Consider the following 25387-nt stretch of genomic DNA (forward strand, 5'->3'; position numbering starts at 1 on the left):
CACTTTCCTGCCGCTAGCGCGTAACTTTATCTGCGCTTCTGTGCGCGATTGCAGATCAAATGGTGGTACGAGGAAATTGATTTTGATGGTGGTGTAGCTGTCCTGCACTTTAACAGATGGAATTGAATGGATTTGTGCTTTATGGCTGTTCTCTCGTTCTCCTTCATCTGTATGCTAATGCCAGACGAATGGCGTTTGTTAGGAAATGAGTTTCAATTGACTTGACAGGAGTTATATTATTGTTCTCATTGCACAGCCACATAAGCCAACTCCACTTTTCGGCTTAGCACACTGAAGTTTAATGCTGTTATGGGCAGATAAGGTTTCAAAAGCCTTCATGTGATTTCTGACTAATAATTCTTTGTAATCATATCCAGGAAGTATTGCATGAAAGCTGGTCGGAAAGCGCATGTAAGCACATGATGATAGACTTTTTCTAGTGGAGGTGTTTTGGCAACTACAGAGGTGCTGTTTGATGTAGTTGGTGGAATTATGGTGTTTGAATATTGCTAACCTCTAATGCAAACCTTGAAGTTTTTGTTTTATCTTCTTAACTTCAAATGGATCAAAGAGTAGACGCACTATGTTGTTTCCCCACATTAAATTAAATTCACTAAGTTTTATTATATACATAGAAAGCATATTGGATGCAAGCACCTAGTTTAATGTTTCAAATAGCACAATGAAATGGCAAATTTGGGTAAAGTAATAATTAATATAAAAATTTAAAACGTATATTTGCATTTCTGAACTGCATTTCTTATACTTGTAATATATAAGCCAATAAATGATCATGCTAAATTTTTATCTACTTGAACTGATTAAAAATGGCTGTCTGACTGGCTATTGGGTATAACTTAAAAAAAAAAAGTTTTATAATGACAATTTGTTAGTATATTGAGTTGTATTGTCTTTTAATGTGCCATCAAAGATGTCTTGCTATAAATATGTCTAAAAAGATTTTGTATATAAACTATTGTTATGCTAAATGGCATTTAAGTGTAATTCATGGTGTAACAATCATGGGGCACTCAACCTACAGTTTGTATGAGTCCTAACGCCCCAGTATATTGATCGGGACTCTATACTTCTCAGTGAGTGTCGTCATCTGGATGAGGCGTTAAACTAAGGTCTTGACTCTGTGGTCATTATAATCTCAGGATGTACTTCGACAAAGTGTAGGGGTTTAACCTCTCCATTCTGGCCAAATTTGCCCACTGGTCTCTGTCCATCATGGCCTCCTAACCATCCCCATATCACAATTGACTTCATTCTGTCTCCTCTCCACCAATCAGCTGATTTGTGGTGTGCAGTCTGGCGCTATATGACTGCTGTTGCCTCCTCCAGGTGGATGCTGCACACTGGTGGTGGATGAGGAGATTTCCCCCCAAAAAATGTGTTAAGCGTTTTGAGTGTCCAGAAAAGTGCAATATTAACGTAAGTTGTTGTTGTTGTTGTTGTTAATAATTTTTTTGTTTTGTTTGCGAAAATGGTTTAAAATATATATATTATACAAATGTTTTAAGGTTCTAATAATCTCCAAACCTTAATTTAAAATGTATTTTAATTTAATAAATTGGAGGCTGTACGATAAGCTTACGATCTTGTTACTTAAAGTTTTTCAGTAAGTTATATAACAGAGAAAAAAACAATAACATGAAATAGTGTTGCACGATATTGAAAAATCTGACATTACGATATTTTGTTTTGTTGCAATGTCAATATAATTTCACCAGATGATTTGAAAAGCTCCATTTTTAAATTTTTCATTCATTTAGCCCACTGGTGTCAAACTCCGCAGCCCTGCTCAGTTTAACCGATACCTACAGATAGGTGTGTTGAAGCAGGGCTGCAACTAAACTCTCTGGGATTGCGGCCCTCCAGGAATTGAGTTTGACACCCCTGATTTAGATAGACTTGGATGAAGTCTTCTATGCAGTACATGTTTATTAATGTCTTCATTTTTTTGTAATCTTTAATAAACAATGTAATTCTGCGACTTGAATATTGCAGATACACACATTGTGATATCAATGCTTAAACAAAATATTGTTCAGTCCCAACAAGTAACATATGTTTGTTATTTACGGTTTAAAGCACCAAACAATATCTATGGATTTTTGAGTTTAAGTATTAACTATGTGATCATTTTAAGGCAATTGTTGTACATATTGACAAATTACTGATGCATGCATGAATACACACGCACTCCCATTCATTTAACATTCATTGTGCAGCAAAGGAGTTTGAGACAAGATGGAGAAAGCTAAAGGAACAGCATTGGTTGCCTTGGATACAATGGCCAAAGCCGATTTTGCGTTCTTGAAACACTATTCTGCTGTTTATTGCTTTTCTCGACTGGCCCTTTTCTGAACCCCCTGATAACACATGCCTTAATATCTTCTCCAAGTGGTAATTGCGGGTTTTTGCAAGCCACAAGATCCAATAATTGAATTCTCTTAAACAGTTTCCATGTCTAATTTTTATCACCTGGGTTGATTGGCTGTTTTTGTGAACTAATATTAATCGCAGGGTCTTTGTAAACAGGCTGTATTGCTTTCAGTAATTGGCTCGGCTTTAAATAAGATGGGGCCAGTAGCTGAACTGTCTGATTGAAGTACATGTGATCCATTCATTAGGAGTGAGATGTTTGTAAAGTCTTTGCAACACAGGGTCATGTAGAGGAGATGCAGAATTGCTGTTGATTTCTCTTGCTGGATGGGTTTCTCAGAAACATCATTCAGAAGTTGCGACCTTTCGCAAACTGCATTTGTTTAACCTCATCAGGCTTTTCGGCACATAATGGGATGAAAGCTGCTCCCATTACCATGATGAAATTGCCAAATAAGTGACTTAAGCGTAGCCTCATAAGCGACAAAGCTTGTCAGCATGTGGTTTTGTTGCCCTTTGATGGCATGGTTGGCAAGTCCACCCGTCAGATTAAGGCTGCCAGTGTGACAGGAACAAGTCTTTTTAGTACCACAGAATTATAAAAATGTCCGCTGCTCACGTTTTGACATGCCGCATGACATGAAGGAATGTGAAAGTCTTGCGGCAAATTTCTAATGATTCTTATTTTTAAACCAGGTGAGATGGAAACTATAAACTTGGCAAGATTAGTGCACATCAAATGCCCTTTTTGTATTTTGGCTTTAATGCAGATCAACAGCGGCATGAAATCCTGTAGGTGATGGTGCTTGAGGCGCACTGATGGGGCTGTAAGGTTATGCAAGACAAGAAAAAAGGTTGAGGAGCTCTTGATGTAAAGGATAAATTCAACATCATAGATAATTATTTGAGATAAATGCAAATGAAGATGCAAATTCTGTGTAAAGATGCAAAATCATCACTTGCTGTCTTGTTTTCTGTCAGCTCACTGTAAGCAGTAGCCAAAACTAATAGCCCTGTTTGTTTTGACACAATGTCTGACAGTAGGGCAAACAATTAACTTGACATGGACAGCAAAGAGCCTTTAATCAGATCAGATGAAGATTATCCTAATAGATTAAAACTTTTTACACCCTCATCTCATCCTCATCTTAAAAAAATATTGATAGGTTTTGACAATTAATTCTTAATATTAACTAAGCATTTAATGGGGAAATAAATTTGATATTATTGTTTCAGAAGGTGTCATTTCAGAAGTCGCATATAGCCACATTAGCAATAAAAATGTTTTATGTACATAAAAAAAAAAGATATTTTAGAGAAACATTTTCCCCCTAGAATGCAAATCTTTGGTTCCAGTCTTGTTTGACCCCTAAATTTATGATATATATATATATTCCTTTGTGTGCCACAAACTTTTATACTTTTTTTTTTAAATGACGTATAAAACGAAGATGGGGGAAAAGAGCTGTCGCCTCGCAGCAAGAAGGTCGCTGGTTTGAGCCTCGGCTGGGTCAGTTGGCGATTCTGTTTGGAGTTAGTCTTCTCCCTGCTTTCGCATTGGTTTCTTCGAGGTGTTCCGGTTTCCCCCACAGTCCAAAGACATGCGGTACAGCTGAATTGGGAAGGCTAAATTGTCTGTAGTGTATGAGTGTGTAAAACAAATGCTGGATAAGTTGGCGGTTCATTCCGCTGTGGCGACCCTATATTGATACAAGAACTAAGTCGAAAAGAAAATGAATGAATGAGTAATGTGTATTTATGAAGCACATTTTTTTCATGGCCATACACAAAGTGCTTTAGGCTAGGTCTCTCCACACACCACCAGTGTGTTGTATCCACTTAGATCAGGGGTGTCCAAAGTTGGTCCTGGAGGGCTGGTGTCCTGCTGATCTTAGCTCCAACTTGCTTCAAAACACCTGCTTGAAAGTTTCTAACATACCTAGTAAGAGATTGATTTGCTTGTTCAGGTGTGTTTGATTAGGGTTTGATTAGGGACACTGACCCTCCAGAACTGAGTGTGGACCCCCCTGGCTTAGATGGGTGCCCCCCTGGCTAAGTTGTCAGGTGCTGCTTCACTGTTGATTTTGCATTTTAATGGCAGTAAAATGTCAACATTTGGTCTGTGAATATTACAAAATGAACTTTTTATAAGCTGATCAGAACCTGAGGCAAATCAAATAGAAGTGTTTGTGTTTAGTAACTTAACAATAAATTAAGGCATCAGCTTCACCAATCACACAATGACCAACTTATCTCGTATTTTTAATCCTAAGCTTTCTGGCTTTGTTTAGCTCGAAGCTTTTCATCTCCGTAGCTAAGACTGAATGTCACGCCGCTAATTATCTCCAGTCATCTCCTGAGTTAAACATGCCATGAAACATCAGAGGCTTCATTCTTAACAACCCAACAGATACTCTCAAATGTCTCAACTCTAATGAAACAGCGAGCAGACTTGCACATTCCTTAACGCACGCTCCCCTCTCTCTTACTTTCACTCTCTCTCTCTCTCTCACTCCTATTCTCTGTCTCTCTTGCTTTCCCAACAGTCCTTCCGGCAAGCAGGTGTTGATTGATTTGAAAGAATGTCATTCGCCGTTTTAATGTGAGAGTGAAAAAAAGGAGGGGTGGAAAGAAAGCGACCGAATAAATGTCTTTGTCGTTTGCTGCCTTTTTTTTTCTTCTTCTTCATCATGGATTCTGTTGCTCTGACAAACAAGCAGACAAGGTGTCTTTGCCTCATAGGGAAAATGTATTTATAGTGCTATTCTCAGAATTGCACCAGCAGTCACAGCAAATAGCAGAAACAAGCGTGGCAAAACGAAGACGTCATTTCCAGTCAGGAGAACTTAATTGAATGTTTTGTGGAGCGGACAAGAGTCTAATATCATGCATAACTTAACAGGTGCATATGCTGACTAAAATGGTTTACTGTAATGATTAATTAACACAGTTTTACGTTTACGCAGGTGGATGATTTAAGAGGAAGTGACAAGGCTACTAACTGCCGGCCAGTCGTCTTGACGCGTCTATGAAGCATTACTTGTCTTGTCTTATTTCTGTTCTCCACTCTCACCCCATTTGTGCCTACGCCTCCACATTGCTCTTTACAAGGAACCTTGCTCCGAGCACTCGCTTTTTACATCCGTACGGCGCAAGAATGAGGCCTCAATGCGAGCCTCTAAGTGATGACAGTGGCCGAAGGGCTGCCGAGTGGACTGTTTAATTGAAAGCGAAGCTGTGATGCATTGGTAGCGAATAGACAGCAACGTGAGATCAAGAAGAAGGGGGAAAAAATTCCTGTGAGTAATTTACACCGGCTAAAAGCAGGCCTATCATGGGAAGCCTCTGTCAGGTTAGCTTTTTTGCAGCGTCAGTTAGCAGCAAGGGGTAAACATGGAATAATTTGCTTAAGGTTCTCTTTTCTTTTTTTTAATGCCACACTGTGCCTTCACTTATGAGTGTGGAAGGCTTTGAAGACGCAGACAGAGCCACATGAAAATGTGTAACAGCACAGTAACAGAATGACTTAAGAGGCCCACTTATTGTGCCAAGGTGGATGTGGAGGTAATCTGAAATTGACCTAATATTTTGATAATGATAGAAAATATGATTCATTTAAAATTTGTAAAAGTGTTGTTAATTTAGTAATTCTTAATAGCAGTAACAAATTGTATTAATGGTATATTAATATTGGTAATCATATTTTTACAATAAGGTTATATTAGTTAATGCTAGTTAATGGATTTACTAATATGAGCAAACAATGAACAATATTTTTTTTTGTAGTATTTGTTTGTGTTAGCGAAAATACAGTTGTTCATTGTTAGTTCACTTCAACTCACTGCATTAACGAGAATGAATTTTGTTTTTTATAATGCATTAGTAAATGCGGAACTGATATAAAAGTGATATGAATGATATGAATACATTAACATTATCTAATGAATTATATAAATATATTAGTATTATATTATGTTTATGTCAATGTTAAACAATTTAAAGAGTTTTAAGTGTTTTTGTTATTATGATCATGATTATTATTACTACTTTTTCAGTTTATTGGAATTCCCTTAATAAAATAAATAAAATTTTAATAAAATTTGCAGTTGTTAAATTATTTCAGCTCAATTTTAGATGTTTTTTTTTTAGTAATCAAGTTAATAAAAATGTAACCTTCGCTTAATATCCTGGTGTATAAACTGTTACTCCTTGTGCGGTATTAAAAATATATTATTTTTATTTAAAAGTAAAAGAGTCTTCCATGAACATTTGGGTGATGATGAAAATTTATTTGTTAATTGAAACATACTGAACTGATACATGGACATGAGTCAAACTCAACACATGTCAACACATGGTTTTCGGTCTTGATTTTGCTACAGATTCAGAGACTGTGCAGGCTGGAGATATAGACAGATCTTTTAACAACCTGGATGTTAGCATCTTCATTTCATCGCCATTTGATTTATTACTCTGCTAAAACTCTTTGCAGGAGATCTTGAAGCCTCAACGTCTTTTTACATAGCTTTATTTTATATTTGAATAGTCAATGCTTTCATATTGCCATAGTGAACTTCTTAAACTACCACACAAACTTTGACCCTGCCATTACAGAAAATTGCAGACATTTCCCATGAAACCTCACTGAAAGAGTACTCTACTCTGCTTATATTTTCTGCAATAATGCCTTTGGTTTGACAATGAACTTTTTCAATTGGTAAAAAGCATCCTGGTACAACTGTAAATTAAATTACATCCAGGTCAGTTTATTTCTCTCTCCAATGCATCCCTTCAAGAGCACATCAGTTCCAATTTACAACCACAATAACTTCTCTGACATAGGCTATTATTATCACATTTCATGCACAGTTTCTCTTCTCTAAAACAACAAAACAACTATTTTAAACATTTAGACCCAAAACACAGTCTAAAGTTTCAGAAATATGACATGTTCTCCTAAAGCTGCCACAATCACGCTTTGAGGAGAAGCAATCTCTCTGGAAAAGAGAGGCACATCGGCTTTCTCCAAGGGTTTGTAATGCCGAGTGCATTGCAGCGAGGATTTCTGAATGGAATTGACTGACACCATCACACTGCCTTGTCTCCAGAGTCTCATCAATGTCAGGCACAGCAGCAGACCTGCCTGTCATCTCTGATATAGAAGCTGTCATTTGCTGTAAATCGAGCACTTGGCCCGGGCCGGTGCTTGGCCCTACGGAGGTGTTAAAAAAAGCACAAACCAAACAAAATGGTGGATGGCTGTAGGTCAGAAGCAGACAGGACTGTTCCCTGTTGACTATCAGTCTTTCAGTTCCTACAGTCAAACCTCACAAACTCATAAACACCAGCTGCTATTTCAATTACAGTGTTCTGCTGTGCAATTTTAACATGGACCAACAGACTGCTGTTACTGTTTGCCAACTGAATTTGGATACAGTGTGGAAGTGAATTCCTTTTTAAGTTTAGATTTTTATTTTGAAGGCCCTTTGCTGTTGTTTCCCTTATGGTTTTCCAGCCTGTGTGACGGCTGCTGTTGGAAGTCTAGCTAAGATTGAAATGAGGACTATTTTTTTTTCTTCTTCTTTGTATAGCTAGACTGTGTTATTTAGTTAAGTAGGACGGCCGCATTTCAGTTCTGAAATCAGATTAAATTGAAGCTCAAATTTATTATAGAATTGCCAGTATATGCATGCCTGTGACTGCACATAGGGTCCAAAATGAACACTTGCCATGTGCCAAATGTGATTAGAAAAAAGGCTTTAGCCAAAGTTTCTCGCCAGCTGGCTAAAATGGATTAGGAGCTGCAGTGCACGTTTATTCTAAAAATGACAAAAAAAAAGAACTTTTTTTTTTTGCATCTTTGTTTATTTATTATTTTTTTAAAATAATTATATTTTATTGAATTTTTTTCAAGAACAACCACAGAGAAACACACACACACTTTATACTCAGCAATGTCCTGGACACATCCCATAACGAATCCGATGAAAAAAAAAAAAGAAATACAAATAAATTAAATAGATAATTTAAGTCTCTGAAGACTCCAAAGAGGTTGAGTGACTGGTTTGTTCATCCAAATATTTGAGAAAAAAATCCAAACACTAAAGACATTTTTTTTCAATTGAATGAGACCTCAGAAATCTCAGTCTTTCTATTTGTGCATGTATTCAACATTGGTGGCACATTCTTAAACACTACTGATTATACATTTCCAAAAATTAAATGCTAAAATTAAAATGTAGTTCTTTAAGATTTTTGTATTGTTTTTATTGTAATATTTTTGAAATAATTTTTTTTACAATGACACACACACACACACACACACACACACACACACACACACACACACACACACACACACACAAACATATATATATATATATATATATATATATATATATATATATATATATATATATATATATATATATATATATATATATATATATATATATATATATATATATATATATATATATATAACAAACCATTGCTGCAGCTCTGCAAGTTTATTTAGAAAAGTAAAAAGCATTACAGTGTTTGGATGTGCTGTTTGTCTAAGGTAATTAGTCTACCGTTATTACTGAAATGTGTATATTCCATACAAAGTGTGAAGCAGATTGGTTAGTTCTACTTGCATGAATTGCAGTGCGCTTGTGGCATATGGAAAAGTTGATGTTTTAAACTAGGTGCGGCTGGAAAATGTTATGTGTGTGTCATTTCCATGCGAGCGTTATGCAAGTCGCCCACCTCAATTGGAAATGACAAACGTAGACCCTTAGCTTATTGACATTCCTTACACATTTTAATGAAATTATAGCGCTTCTTACCAAAACTTTGTACCAAACTTTTATTTTTTTATTTTTTATTGACAATGGTGTTTGGTCAAATACAGAAACAGATTTTATCGTGCAGCCCTATATACCAGATATAGATACATCATTTGACACTTTTTTTTTTTATAACTAGCATTACTGCTAGATAGCCATCTCTACACGAACACCCTGATCCACAGGCTAACACCAGGTCACATCACTGTATGCTTATGCATTCAGCTTACTCAGATTAGCATCAGCCAAGTGATTCATCAAGCAGCCTTTACTTCTCTCCTTACACAAGGGCATCATGAGAGTCTGTGACAGCTAAGACAGGTAATGCAGGAAAATCAACATGCCCCCCTTTGAGCTCCCGTTTCTAAAGATGAAGACCCGATTTCCACTTATCTATTCATGTATTCCTTGTCAGGCCTTAATAAATGCAGCCTTTCTCCTTTCCTTTTTTTTTCTCCCCTCAAGAAACGTTGTCTGTCTAGTTGCATGACTTCTGTTTTGGGGGGGGTGGTTGTGGGCGTGAAGGATGCGCTTTTAGCTGTTCGGTAATGGGTTTTCAAAGAAATAGTAGATAGGAAAATCAGAAAGCCAAAGACGGGAGGGTATTAATCTTCATAAAAAGCCTACAGCAGCGTGTCCTGCATGGAGCTAAAAATGGGAGATAAAGAACATGTAAGGGTGAGATGATCAAAATGTTTGAGATGTGTACAGTGTCCTTCAATTCTCCTTACCAAACGCATCTCGTGTCACACACTTTCCGGCAGTTCAAGCACTTCTCCAAACATCTGATACACGTCTGAATCCAATTGAAAAAAGCAGTGATTTGGGATAAGTGCACCTATAGTGAGGATCTGAGCAGGAGCTGGAGTGGCTGTTAATGAAATGTTTTGAGGTTTAATGGAGTGGTCCAAGATCTGATGCTTATCCTTCAAGTGGCCCACTTGCTGCCAAACAACCACAAGGTTATTTCTTAATGGCACCACACGTTCTCCTCACTTGACCATGGACGGTTAATTGAAGGCGATATTGTTGTGGTTGTTTCACCGTCAGCGGAAATCAGTAATTTGACTATCCAGGTTTTTTTTTCATGGTTCTTCTCATTCCCATCACCTCCTTTCCTAAACATACGTGCTCATGGACTATTTGAGCACAGTCCGAGAGACTTTGCTTTTGTCGGTGTAAGCGGTTAGGTCTGGTTTTCATTATGGAAATGCTCTGATTATAATTAGCGGTTAACAGATTACCCTGAATGTTACCCTCTGATTAGGTTGTTTTTTTGAAAAAGGCATGATGGATAGCATTTCATTTCGTGCCTTGCTTTTTTACATTTTTAATTTGTGCCGTTGGCTGGGTTTTTTGGGGGCAAACGTTGTTGAAAATACTGTAGTTGGGGGATTTTACTGTGTGACTGAGCATATAATGAAATAATGTAAATGAAGTGTCAAGGAGATTGTTCTGGTATTAATTCAGCTCTCTTGATTAAAATCTTTGCTAACTAGTGAACAGAGGTGTAATTCAAATATATTGGTCACGTGTTTTCTATGAAATCCATTTTTTTTTCTCTACAAGATTAATATTTTTTTCATGCTTTAAATGTAGTGGATTCTGTTTTACATTTTTCTCTCACTATAGATTCAGTTTACGAATCAAATGTCCTGTTAATCCAGTGCTTCACACAGGTTAGAAATGCTAGCGGTGGTATCGGGATTAAAACACCATTTACCTACATCACATAAATAGTTAAATAGTTAATGTTAACACTTGAACAAAACATAATTTCATTTTTAACAAAGATTTTATTTATTGTGACACTGTTATACACAGTTTTGTTTCAATGGGTTAAAAGTAAAAAAGAAATCCACTATTACTTTCTTGCTTTTTTACTATTCAGGAGCCATGTGCACCCACTGATAAAATCTGCTTCTCTTTTTCAAGTTCAAAGCAAGCTTGAATGACAGCATTTTAGATATGTGTACAGGGTGTTCGGGGGGTCTTAAAGTATTAAATGTTGATGAATGAATTATGAGAAAATTAAGGCCTTTAAAAGGTATTAAAGTATTAATCGCGTTTTTTTAGAGGTCTTAAATTTAGTTTAAGCATTGTCCAAATTGTTTGACTTCATAAAAGCTTAAATATATTTATTTTTCCCCTAATATTCCTACTAATAACTCCTAATATATCTCCTAATGTTCAGGCCAGGGCATGTCCAGCCAATTTGACGTACTCATGGACATTAAAATCACCTCATGGTCTGCTTAGGTCTGTTGCTCTGATACGTCAATGTTGTCGTGTCTATTATAATGTCTGTATAGGTATAAAAAAAAAAATGCGTATGAAAAATTTGGACTTCAATGTGCAAAGACCTTGAGTCCTTCAGCTTTGTGTTTATAATGAGACCAAAATGCAGATGCTGAAAACATCAATAAAACTGTCATTCATTCCTGCAGACACGCATCGAAATACGCATCTTTATTAAAGTTCATTATTTACAAATACTACAGATTGTGATTTGTTTGTAAATAAACTTTTATTCTTTCAATATTTGGCAAATTCTATATCGTTCACGTTCAAGCTTGTTATTCAATTATGTATATATGGTACAATAGGCAAAACAATTGAAATAGTGAGACTATTCTCGAATTTGACCTTTTCCTCTGCATTTTATTACTCTGTAGACAAACAAAATAAGATTTGGCCATCCATCCAAACTCGGGCAAAGTTTTCATTTGTGAACCAGAACGCACCCCGCTCCACTGTGGCTGAAGTTGAGCTGATTTATACCAGCACTCACCGCCACCGAGTGCGTCTGCGTTACACAGGCAGCCCTGACTTCAAAAGACATTTCTCACGGATAAATTGCCATTTGCAGGAAGAGGTGTTGACTGACTGGAGATTTTATTCATTCATATATGCATTTATGACTGCTAGGCTTGTCTTTGGAGCCTGGGCCCTGTGAAAAAAAAAAAAAAAAGAGCGCGAGGCGGAAGATGAATACCTGATAGCTTCTCTCCCCAGACATTGTTAAACGAGCAAACGGGCAGTTTACAGCGTTGCCACGGCCAAGCCTGCATATTTTATAAATGAGCAGTCCCAGGCACTGAGGAATATCCCCTCTCCCTCAAAATGGAGCACCAATCCTGCCTAGTTGATTTTAACAGCCACTTATAGGCTCTTATTACTCACTTTTTACTCTGCGTTTGCTTGTGTTTTTTTCAGAAACGTCCATTACGATAGCTGGAAGAGGCTTAAATGTAGTATTAAACACAGCAATGTGAGATTAAATGTCATGACTTTTATTTCACAGACCACCTATGTGTTTTTTTTTTTTTTTTATTCCGCAAAGCTGGAGAGTAAAAATGAGCATTTCCTTCACTCTTGTGCTTATAAATGGCAGAAGTAAAGGAGATTGCCAAGCAGTAATAACTATTTCTGTGCCAACGCTGCTTTCATGACCTTCACTTTCACTCCAACCTCAGTTATGGCTCTCCATGAGCCCTGGTGTGGAGGCACGAGTGGACTGTGTGTTTATTAGTCTGCATACACTATCCCTTACTAGTCTGTTTCACATGTGGGAGATATTTTTAGGGTACATATCATTATGTAGTGTCTTCAAAATAGCTGCGGTACAATTGAAGGCAAAAGGATTAGCCTTTCTGGGACATTTTCATTCTTTTTCTAATATTTCCCAAGTGATGTTTAACGGAGCAAGAAAATTTTATTTTTCTTCTGTAGAAAGTCTTATTTCTTTTAGTTTGGCTGAAATAAACATGTTCTTAAAATACTTTTTAAGGTGAATGTTTTTTTTTTGGATTCGTTAATGTCAAACCTCGTCCAATAACTTGTTTAACAATAACAAGTTAAGCCAATAAATTACACTTTAAACTGAATACTATCTTTAGTATTTGGGATGCTAATTTAAGTTAATTTTGCTAACTGACAACCGCCATTCAATAACTGAATATTAACCATTAACTGGCCAGATTAATATTAAAGTATTATTTACTAAAAAATTTTTTACATCTTTTTTGTTTGACACATTAAATATTGCATTTTAAAATGCTGATTTTAACATGCAAACAGATTATTAACAGAACATCTTAATCCAGTGTTTCCAACAGCAATGAAAAAAATAAAGAATAAAAGAAATGACAAATTTGGATTTACAAAATGAAAACACTGACTGAATCCTTTTTAAGAACCAGCATAGGCTGTTTTTCCTTGTCATGATATTTTATAAGAACTTTTGATAACTGTAATTTTCCAAAAAGAAAAAAGTTTGGTTGGTTGGTACATTTTAAATTGTCACAGCTATAGCCTATTTGTTTTGATTGAGTGGTGCCGAAGCGTGTTTTGATGGAGAGAAAAGCCTGATGCTCCGATTTGTGGCCGGCTTGTTTCTAAAGCACACACATTTCAAAAAAGGTTAATTTTTTTGAGGCTTCTTTCTCCAATTGTGCAAATAAACTGAGGTTTTTATGACTTTGATCCAGGACAGCGGCAATCAGCGCTGGTTTGGCTACAACTCGTCAGTGTCAAACTGTAACCAGCAATATTCTATATAATAAATAAGATAATATAAAATAATAAAAATTTTTGATACCATTAATCAGTTAATAGCATCCTTTCGGACAACGGTAAGTCATTATAAGCATCCCTATTTAGTATCTCGCAAAATAGCTAGCAAAGCAATCATTATAGCACAGACGAAAAAAATTGGTTATTAGACATTAGTTTTCAAAATAATTCTGTTTAAAAAAATGTGCTGGAAAAGACTTCTCTTCATTAAACAGCACTTTGGAAATATTTGAAAAAGAATCAATTTCACAAAGGGTAATAGTTCTGCCTTCAACTGTGTATTAAATGTACATTTAAGCAAGTTCTACCTCAAGTCGACTCTACCTGTCTTTATTTTCTTCAGTACCTTCAGCTCTTTTTGGTTCTATAGAGCCCATTCTGGGGTCTTTTCTTGTGTGTGAAACTTTTATACGACACAATACCTGAGCCTACAGAGCTCAAGTCTCGATTAGCCTCTCCGGCAGCTGTTATGGGGGGCAGGTGTCGCCCTCCTGTCGTCAAGGGTGGATGAACCTGGGGAAGAGGCGTAGCCCAGAGAAATGATTTACAAAGGACCTTCAAGTTTCCAATTAACACCAGCCCCTTCTACTCCTGGTGGCAACCTGAAACCGCTCCCCAGAACACCACAGCTCTCTTCACAACACACTCCTCACACGAGAAATCTCTCTCACACTAGTCTTTCCCCTTCAAGCTGACCCACAGACTAAGGTCATCACTCCGAGACAAAAGCGATTCTTATCTGTGCAGTCCTGGCCCCCCTCACCGCCGTCTCACTGTCCCTGTAGACCAAGCAATGGCCCCTTCTGAAAATGGATATCAGTGATATAATCTAGGTGATGTCTCAAACAGTCTTTGAGTGGAGCAGTTTGAGCCTGTTCAGACATTCAGCCTTAGTTTATATGTGTGTGCATCAACATCATTTGAGGATATATGCAAGGAGAATTTTTTTTTCTTAACTTTTTAATTTGTAAACAGTTAATTTGTAAGTTGATTGCTGCTGCTACTACTACTACTACTACTACTACTACTACTGTTTTTATTAGTTCTAATAATCATAATCAAACCAGGGAGTCTAGGTTAAGGCAGACAGCATAGGACAGAGTTACATATTACAAAAAAATGCATATCACAAGACAGACACAATCAAAAAATCATAATCAATTGTGAAAACGTGAAGCGTTTTAAATTGAGTGATTTATTATAATCCTACGTTTACATTTTGTAGCATATTTTTTGTTTATTAAATTTACATATAAAAACAATAGAGCAAAAAGTATTTTCTATACTGCATTGCATTTTTATTTGCTGCAAAACATTTATTTTTAATAATGTAACAGTACGACTTTTTATAAGAGATAACTCCCATTTAAGCACATTCAAGGCAGCATGATAATGAGAAATGGAATTTGTTGTTAGTATTGTTGTCATTCGATAATTATTAAACATTCATTTTAGAATTATTACGCAAATATAAATAAGTAACTACAGAATTAGATAGTTTATTTTTTTCTGGTTTTTGTAAGTCCTGATTGATATTGCTTTCAAATACTATAAATCTATTTATATACAGTTTGCAGTGGCGCTCAATTTAGGAGCACCCACCAAAATTGAATAAGTTGGGAGCACCAGTTCTAAAGAGTAGTAGTAGTAGTAGTAGTAGTAGTAGTAGTAGTAGTAGTAGTAGTAGTAGTAGTAGAAGTAGTAGTAGAAGCATCATTAATATTATTTAATAAGTTGGTATCTGCTTTGATTTTGCTGTGATAATTTCCTAATGTGGCAATAAATAAACAAAATAATAATTAAACATGTTGGGAGCACCGGTTCTACCAAGTAAAATAGGTAAGTAGTAGTAGTAGTAGTAGTAGTAGTAGTAGTAGAAGCATCATTTAATGTCATGTAAAATGTTAGTATCTGCTTTGATCTTGCCATGAGAATTTCCTGATGTGGCAATAAATAAACAAAATAACAATAATTTAACAACTTGGGGGCACCGGTTCTACCAAGTAAAAGAGTTTAGTAGTAGTAGTTACTAGTAAGTAGTTTAAGTAGTAGTAGTAGCATCATTAATATTATGTAATATGTTAGTATCTGCTTTGGTCTTGCTGTGAGAATTTCCTGATGTGGCTATAAATAAATAAAATAATAATTAAACAAACAAGAAAAAATACATGATCATTTTCAGTTACAATATTGTTCTTAATATTAGTTTTGTTGTTTTCATTATTTAATATATTAATACAATTTATATTGTTTTTATTTTATTTGACCCCTTCCGCATAAAGTTAGAAGTTACGTCTTTCTGGAAACTTGTTGCATCACTTGGTTGGTTATTTTTAGTTTATTTAATTATTCCAATACGTTTGTATTATTTGAAGTGTTTTAAATTTTTTTTATTATTATTCTTTGTTCCAAACTGGTTAGTGCCACCCCCAGCCCTGGGAAAAGCTCAAAATTCATTTAGTAGACAAACATGCCCACCGGTGTTGTGCTGAAGATGGATTTAGAGGGGTTCTGTTGTCCTCGTCGTCTCCCTTTTAGTGACTTAAGTCTCTGCTTTCTCCTGAATCTATTGTTAGGCCTTGGGTTAAACCACATCTCAAAGCAGGGGAGCTGCTGGGCTTATTCTCCCCTGATAATGACAGAGCAAATCTTTTCTTTTGCACCCAGGAGGCCATAGGGAATAATTTTATTTGAGGTCTGATGGCAGTAATAGTAGTGATTCTGGTTTGTTGCAGGGTGTGGATGAAGACCTTAAAATGCAGGTCACAGAAGAAAGTGGCCGGATTAAATGAAGGGCTTATGAGTAAAACACTTTAGGTTTCAGCAGCGAAATATTGAAGGTCATATAAATTTGTAAGACGGTGGCTTTTGTTCGACACTCAGCTTAGCCCTCAGCGATCTTAGGAACATCGATCTCTCCTTAACTGCAGTTCTGTCCTTCTGGCCAAAACAATACAGAGGCATGATTAAATATTCATTGAACACTCAATTGACCCTCTCACCTGTCATTTCTGATCAATCAGATCAATGCCAGATCCATCAAAAGTGCTTAGAACGAGTCTCTTCTGCAGTAGAAAGATCAGTCTGGGCTATTGTTCTCAAGATCACCTAATCAATTAAGTCAATCCCTGTCCTACTGCTCTTTGCACTTCAGATCAGCCTATCTATCCCGAGCGCTCAGGTTAAGTCGTTCTTCGCACAGCCAGCGTCGGTCGCAGATTTCTCTATGGTAACAGCTTGTTGTTCACGTGCAGTGCGCTGCATGCCTGGATCATCACCGAACGGTCGCCCCCCCATCCCTCATCCGCCTTATCTCTGTAGGTGTTAATACATCTGAGAGTAGAGAAAGAAGGGACAGCTGTGTCTTTCTTGGGGAATGAAGGAGATGGAAAGTTGGAGGGGGGATGGAGAGGAATCAAAGAGAGGACTGCATCGCCCCTGTGGCTACGGGCGTAGGGATAATAGAGTAAAATTGCACACAGCCCTGACTCTGGGCAAGCCTGGCTTCCTCCACATCCCATTGTGTCCTCAGCATGGCGGCCTTTGTGGCGACTCCTGTGTTCTGGTAATGAACACGGCAGCCCGCATGCCTGCTCTACTCAGACTGAGAGAGTCTGATGCGGGGAGGGGTGTGGAAGAGAGCTGGTTTCATTAGCTGAGGAGAATGAGCAAATTTCAGGGCTCTGATCGAGCGTGACATGGAGGGATAACTTTTTTTTTTTTTTTTTTTTTTCCCTTTTTCTTTTTTTTTGACAGATGTGGTCTGAAGTTTGCGGAACTAAAGCTGACGTGCATTCAGTTGGGGTCTGGGAGCTAGTGATTACACCCCAGCACCCCTGAACTATATTTTTTCTTCCTCCTCTTCAGGTCTCATCTCCTTCCTCTGGAAACTATCCACCTACTACCAGTCATTTAGGATGTGGCATGATGTAATCTCTTCCGTTGCCATTGAGTCTGCTGGTTTGCAATCTGCACGAAACTTGTCAACTTTCCAGTAGTCGCAAATAAGAATGCTGAAGTTGGGTTGCCGTCTTGTTGAGGAACTCTGTTAGCACAAGCAATGATAGTACATTTTTTTTGTGTGTTTAAATTCTCTTTTATTTTTAGATTTTCAATTTGACTAAAATAAACTCACATGGGGTCATACGCCCTAAGAAATAAAGGTACAGGAGCTGTCACTGGGGCAGTACCTTTTCAAAAGATGCATATTTGTACCTATAAGTAGTACCTTGAGGTACATATTAGTAGCCAAATGCACCTAAAATGTACCTTTGAGGTACCAAAATGGACCCTTCAGCTACAAATATGTATCTTTTGAAAATGTACTGCTTATGTGACTGCTCTCGTACCTCTATTTCTGAGTGTATGAGGATATTTGTGTCAAACAAAACAAGCAAAACGTCTTTTATTAATTCTGAACTGTTTTTTTAATTGAGGGAGTAAACAGTTTTAATAATTGAAAGTTGAGTCTGTAGTAGACAACTAGTTTAATGGAGTTATTTGATCTTCAGTATGTGAAATTACAGGGGAAAGCCTTTTTAAACTTGAAATCTTAAACAAACAGGCTTGATGGAAAGGTTATACTGGGCTATTTGAACTTCTGTTTAGTATTAGGTGATTGTTATGAAATTAACAGGTATAAAATAGAACTGTCACTCAAAATCAAGCAACATTACTTGGTTGAACATATTGCTTAAAGGTGAGGAGTGACATCTGAGCAAGTCCTGTGCAGAGAGTGGAGTGTTATGATTTCCGACAGACATTTGTGTGGTCTGTAGAGAGGAATTGTTGCCTTACATTAACTGAAATCCAATGAAAAATAGTTACATTTTGTGCAGTCTTGGTTGCTCAAAGTGCATTTGCAAATACAGTCACTCTTCCTGGCCAGCGCTTCAATATGGAGTCCAGTTGCTTACTACAGGCACAGTTGACTGGCTTGAAGAACTCTGGTCTCTTATCTCGTCCACTCTTTAATTTCACCTCCAAAACGCTTGTGGTTTAGCTTGGTTATCTTGATCCCTGGACTGAATCCTCTCCTACACAAATTGTCCTTTGTTGCAGGCCTTGGAAGCATGTGTGCTGCAGATGGTACAAATCTCCTGTTCAGCTTCAGGATTTAAGTATCTTATTTACTTTCACAGGTATATTCTTTGTTTTCATGGCCCTCTTTTGTGAGTGCTCGGAGCAGCATGTGAGGGAGTGTCCCAGCTTTTTGTCCTGACTTAGTTTGGTTCAACTCTTGGGGTTTGGGCCATATGTTTGAGAGCCAGTCTTTCTTTTTAAGCGTAGGACAAAAGAGGAGGAATAGGGCTCTCTTTCGCTCTATGTAAATACTTGCTACCATCACTTGCATAGTAGGAGAAGGGCCGCGTTCTGATCGATTTGCTCAGCGGGGACAGTGCGAGTCGAGCTCAGAAGGGCTGCTTATTAGCTGCGAGTTTGGACCGTAGGCGTGGATGAGCTTTCATGCTGCCTGCACTCGATGAAAAACCCAAAGGCTTGTGAGTGGGTTTCATATGCACGGGCTAGTGCTCACACATTTCTTTTCTTTTCTCAGCTACTCCCTCTCTCTCTTTGGCCACTTGTCAATCACATGGTAGAACAGCTGCAAGTCTGGTGATGGGAATGGGAGAGAAACCGATGGAGCGATTGAAGCAGGCATTGATGGACGTGAGGAGACGAGCTTGAAAGCATCGGCTTTAACGAAACTAGTAATTTGTCATCAATAATCATGATTGCTTTCTTGACCCTTTAGCCCAGAGGCCGCCGAGGATACGACCTTTGAGACCATCCCTGAGGGATCACAGTAGAAGAAGTCTTTCATCTTTTGTTGAAGAGACACCAGAGCCTCCACAATCCCACTTCTTACACGATCCGTCATGCATTAGCTGCGTGCAATCATGCAACCAAATAACAGTAGAAGAATGTTGATGTCAGTCAACTCGCGGCTGCGGATTATGGCACAACGCCACTGTGAGTGACAGAGGAATAATCTCTCTTGAAAGAGTGTAAAATCCACACCTGGGTGACAAATGTCAAGTCATCCTGGCTGCAGCCAAAGCTGAATCTGCTGAAGCGAAGTGAAAGGTTTTCCTGGAAAGGCCAATGCTGAACCACTTGTGCTGCATGAATTTTAAGTTGCGTGCTGTTGTCTGCCTGCAGTATTTGAAGAGCAAAGGTTTAAAAACAAAAGGAGCGAGGTGCTGGAAAAATCTGCATACATTTGCATACATTTTCAAATGAGCGTTAATTTACAGTCATCTTCCAGAACTGTGCTTGCTTATGATCTGTCTGGATGGATAATACCCTCGCAGACTCAAAGTTTCTGTGACAATATAAAGGGTATAGTGCTTATAGCCTCACTGAAAGTACGCTAACCTCACCCACACAGTTTCTTTGTGCTGTCTATTCTAAACTGTGTCCTAACTCTTCTCTGATTATAGTTCATTGAAGTATAGCCGTCAATGCCTGTGGATCTACACAAGAGAATTCATCACCTTATGCAATAAGAGAAATCTTTTATTCCCAAGGATGTCCAGCCTCCACACCACTATTCAGAGTCCAGAATTATCTAGGCCCAGGGTATTCTGTGTTTTTCAACCTTTTCTTTATCCCTCGGTCATGCTGAGGATTCCATGGGTCATGCCATTGACCAGACACATTCAATTGATGTAAACACTGTATGGACATTTTGGCCAATATCAATAACTGAAAACCTGTGCTTTAGGCTAGTAAATAAAATCCTATAGAGCCTGATCTCACACGCCAAAATATATATTGGACAGCAGCTTTTATTCAAAAATTATGTATAATTTGATAATTTATTTTTAGGCTGATAATCAGTCAAGCTGATAATACCCCCTTTTAAACATATAGACTTTTCCTGAAAATTACTGGCAATTTTCTGCTAAGGGATCATGTGTGAACAGGCCCTTTTTGAAAATACTGGTATATTTGTTCCGTAAGTACGCGCTGACGTGAGACGTGTACTCCAGCCAATCAGAACATGTGGTGAGCACCAACAAATACACATTATGTACATCTCGACATGCGAAAGTGTTCCACCATATGTTTTCATCAAAGTTGTTCACAATACTTATTCATCCAAAGAATTTGTAATGTTGCAAACGTGTAAACATTTAGCTGTGGTTCTTGCTTCTGCCTTTGGACGTCTCTTGGACAAAAGCAGCTACATGAATGCTAAAGCTTTAAATAAAAGTGAAATCATCAACAAAAGCCCGACCACTTTTACGTTTACAAATGCAAGCGCAGCCATTTAGAGGCCATTTCTAGTTAATGATGTCAGAATTGACCAGTATTTTGGAAAGGATGTGTGAATGGTCTTTTCCAGAAAAATTCTGGAACATCCTTGTATGTGTATTTACTGATAAAGTTGTTTTGGAAATTTTCCAGATTTTTTTTTTACCAGTATCACTGTGAGAGGGCTATTGATAACATTAAAATGTGTATATGATGGCCGATTCTGAAATGTCTGCCAATATGACTTGAATATCTCACAAGACAAAGCAAGACAAAGTCAATACGTTGAAAATACTTCAACTATATTTTCAAGAAACTTCCACCAATTAAATAAACTAAATAGATCCACTACACTAATTGTACTTTACCATATTAAAAAGAACTTCTTAAAAGACAACAATGACATAGTAAAATAAGAATTTTAAGAATCAATATCTCAATGATTTACTTTTGAGCATCACAGTGTAATCAGGTCACACCAACTCTTTATTCAGAAGCTTGTTAATAACAGTTATGCTGTAAGAAAGGTGTAAGAAAGGTTTTTAATTCTCAACATGGGCACATTTTCATCAACAATGGAATGTTGCCTATTGAATCCCTTGCCAACACACTCCTACCCAGCAACAGCACAATTTGCACCCATTCCTCTGTCCTGTTACCTTGCTCGGCTAAATTAGAAAGGGGTGAGATTACAGCAGGTGCTATTTCTCCAGGCTCTGCAAATGAAGGCACCCATTTATTCTCCTTCCAGTGAGATTTATTCTCAAGGCCGCTGATAAGTCTTCCGTGTTCCCTCTTTCAAGCAGAGCTGCACATCCCGTCCTGATTGGGTAATGGTCCCAGACGGAACGTATTGACCTGCCCGTTTAATGCTCATTGCAGGCTCTGCTGCTTTTTTAGGATCTTTCGAATCAAGTATGACTACTTCGATTGGCGGTTCAGTCAGTAATACCTCAATTGACTGAAAATTGCAGTGGCCCATTAAACTTGTGAGTTAAGTCTAACCTAAATGTGCACAAAAGCAAAAATATATTGCATAGACCAGAACTGTAAATATGACAGCATGGGGGAACTTTGGAATACTGCCTATGGCCATTTTAGTTAGAGTTGTATTACTCCATTTGTCATAGTGCTTTCCAGAATACACTATGACAAGGAATGAGGCGATTTTTATTTTGGCTCTCATCTTCTAACTTCAAGTGTAATGACCAGTGCTCAGCTTTTGCTAAATGACCTGTGATTTTATTCGATATCCTAGTGGAAATAAAGGAATTTTGTCACTTATTTTTACACACAATTTTTAGCTACGTATAAAAGGCTGTCGCTTCTTTCTTCCGCTGAAATCAATGCAAGACACCTTTTTTTGTGTAAAGTGAAGTCTCCTCCCTCATTATATCCCGAAAACCTGCTCTAAATTACCTTTATCAGAGGAAAAAGTTTTTTTCAAATGGAAAAAAAAAAATCTTTTTCTTAAATTTTTTTTGGAGACTCTATTCAACTCAGAAAATTAATGCCATTATTCAGACATAGACTTGTAATTTTCTGTAATTGTGATGATTTTTTTTTTGTTTTGTTCTTTTTTCCCCCTTCTCTGGTCTGTGGCGACATTCAATAATCATAGAAAAGTAGCATGGTAGCGATGTTAATGAATCTAAATGTTGCTTTTTTCCCTCTCATCAGAGGCTGTTTAAAGTAATTGTAGGGAGCCTCTGTATGTGGTCCTGGGGGAGGGAGGAGGGCGAAATTGCAAGCACCTCACACGCCTCTGCAATCTGATCCTATTATCTGACAGTGCTCTAAAACCTGCTTCAATCACTACGTTTAGTGAGACACCGTGCCTTCCACCTTTCCATTTTGTCCTTTTCTTTCATCTTTCTTTTTGCTCATCGTCTGGCAAAGAGAAGTCATTTTTTTGTCACATGGATAGAGTTGGCACACTCAACTTGAAGGAAGTTCTTTTTGTCTGTGAAGCGTGCTGCCTCTATCTCTCCATTTACTTAAAGAGCATTCTCAAAATGCTGTGTCAGAATATAATGAGCAATTTTTCCTGAGAAGGTTGACATAATTGCACGTTGTAGGACTGAAGCGCACGCTGATTAAATGCGATACGTGTTGTGTTTTTGAAGTGCCCGCTGATGAGTAAATAATTGGCAGATAAATCACAATTCAAGGTATTCCAATGCAAACTATTCAAACTGCTGATAATTAGCAGCAAAAAAGAAACTGTTTCTTGACAGGTCGGAATGGTTAATTATGTTACTTATTTTGATAATCTAATTGTTCAGGATTTTGTTGTTAGCACTTTGAGGGTACTAAAAGCAATAATTTTGTGACAACGTATACATTCATTAACATAAAAATGAGTGAATATGGAAAAAACGAAACTTAAAAACTCAGCAGAATAGAAAATAAATAATAATTTAATTGTTTAGTAGGGGTGTAACAGATTAAGGTTGATTTTGTGACTCGGACAGATCACAACCCACAGTTTGAAATGCACAAAACTTTTTTGAACTTGTAGGTTAATCAACATTTATGAAAATTGCAGAGAGATCGCCTCCCACGTCATTAAAATCATGTGTAGGAAAGCATTTTGGCCTCCCTGTAAAATATAATGATGACGGAAAAAGTTATGGTGGGACCTAAATGATTTTTCTGTCACTGTTCATTTAGCTTGCAATAATGCATTGTGTAAAGCTGCACAATTACACATTAAAAGATTGTGATCTCAATTCAAATCTGCGCAGCATGAATGATAAATGATAGTGATTTGCATATGTTCATTAATTCTTTAAAACGCTGCATTTAAAATCTGCGTTTGATCAAGAAATTCAGTTTTTACACTTTTTCAGTTTGTTATAAACAATAAAATAACACAGAAGTACTGGGAGAACAGTTCAGATATGAACATTGATGTTTATGGTAAAGATTAAAATCACAGTTTATTGGAACGTTTTATGTGAGTTGTTGAATCATTCATTGAAAATAAATATGATGCTGTACAAGATGCTAGATTTCTTTATTTTGCTTAATCAACAACAGTAGCAAAGATCAGTTTTCATATTGAATATTTTTCTTTTTTCAGCTGGTTCTTTGATTTTTATTTTTATTAAAATTACGGGTTCTAAGTTCTGTTTGTTAAAACCAGTGTTTTTTGCAGTTATATTTTTGTATAAATAGAAAGCAATTGACATTTGTCGTCTCCTTTTTTTTTTCTTCTTTTTTTTGTGGCTAATTCGAAAAATGGTCCGATCCGTGACTCAAAATGCAAAATCCATGGTGTGATGCAAACCGTGAGATTTGTAATCTGTTACAACTGTTTAGTTGTTACAGTACAACTGTTTAGTACATTTTAGTAATTTTATTAAATCATTCAAATTGTTGTTGTGACCACTATGCAAGTGACCAGATTTGTTGTCTACATATAAAAGTAAAGTGTATTAAGTAAGTCATAAAATAGAAGTTTCATTTATCAAAAAAACAATATATAATAATATTTATAATTATTTATTGACTTTTCTTGCTACGAGAACACTGCAGCTTGTGCCCCGGGAAATTGGACAAAACTGAAACATAAATGTAAAAAAACACAAAAAAATAATAATTACGAGTTGAAATTAAAAAAAATAATTTCTCGACTTGGTAAAAAGGGTGTATTATAGAACAATTTTTTTAATGAAACGAATTAAATTCTGTTGTTGCAACATGCAGCATTACATAGTCTTTTGTGAAATTGCGTTTTTAAGAAAACTAATTTGTGGTCTAGCAGTTTTGTTAGAGGTTAAAGAAAGTCCAATATCCTCAGCACCTGTACAGAGAGCTTACAGAGCATAGACACTTAAGAAGGGTTTAGACAAATTGACCTGCTGGAAATCTAAGTGCGCGATCAGCCACCAACTCTATTCTGAAAGAGTGGGCAGTAATTACATTTGACTTGCTCTGATGGGAGGATTAATCCGCGGTCAGTCCGAACAATGGCAGGAAGAGAATCTTATTCCACCCCACTCCCCCACAGTCTAGCTTTAAATAATATTCATAGTCTGATATTACAGAGTTTCACATGTGACATTTTCTTGGCTGGTTCATGGCAGAGTTATTATTCGCTTTTCACGACTTAGATGTGCGTTTCAAATGGTGTAGGTTTAGGTCGCCCCTTTCCAAAGTAATCATATCAGTTTATTAATAGATTTAGCAGCTTTTGGCAGTCTTCCGTGTGTTTTCTTCTCATGTCCAAGGTGCTGGAGAAAGCGAGAAGCTCCATTTACTTCATCCGATACCTCTGTCTCCCTCCCCACCCTTTTTATTACACTTCACATACTAATTCTATTGGA

General features: G+C 37.1%; 1 protein-coding gene and 1 long non-coding RNA gene across 3 annotated transcripts in view; both read left to right on the forward strand.

The window, feature by feature from the left end:
• The window catches only part of macrod2 (mono-ADP ribosylhydrolase 2), an 862720-nt gene that overhangs the window by 28781 nt on the left and 808552 nt on the right, over nt 1–25387 (forward strand).
• Nucleotides 19354–21032, forward strand: LOC141377031 (uncharacterized). The gene is made up of 2 exons (XR_012388823.1): nt 19354–19466; nt 19552–21032. It is a non-coding gene; the product is annotated as an uncharacterized lncRNA (long non-coding RNA).

The sequence above is a fragment of the Danio rerio genome, chromosome 13 (assembly GCF_049306965.1).
Source record: "Danio rerio strain Tuebingen ecotype United States chromosome 13, GRCz12tu, whole genome shotgun sequence".
Taxonomy (NCBI): Eukaryota; Metazoa; Chordata; class Actinopteri; order Cypriniformes; family Danionidae; genus Danio; species Danio rerio.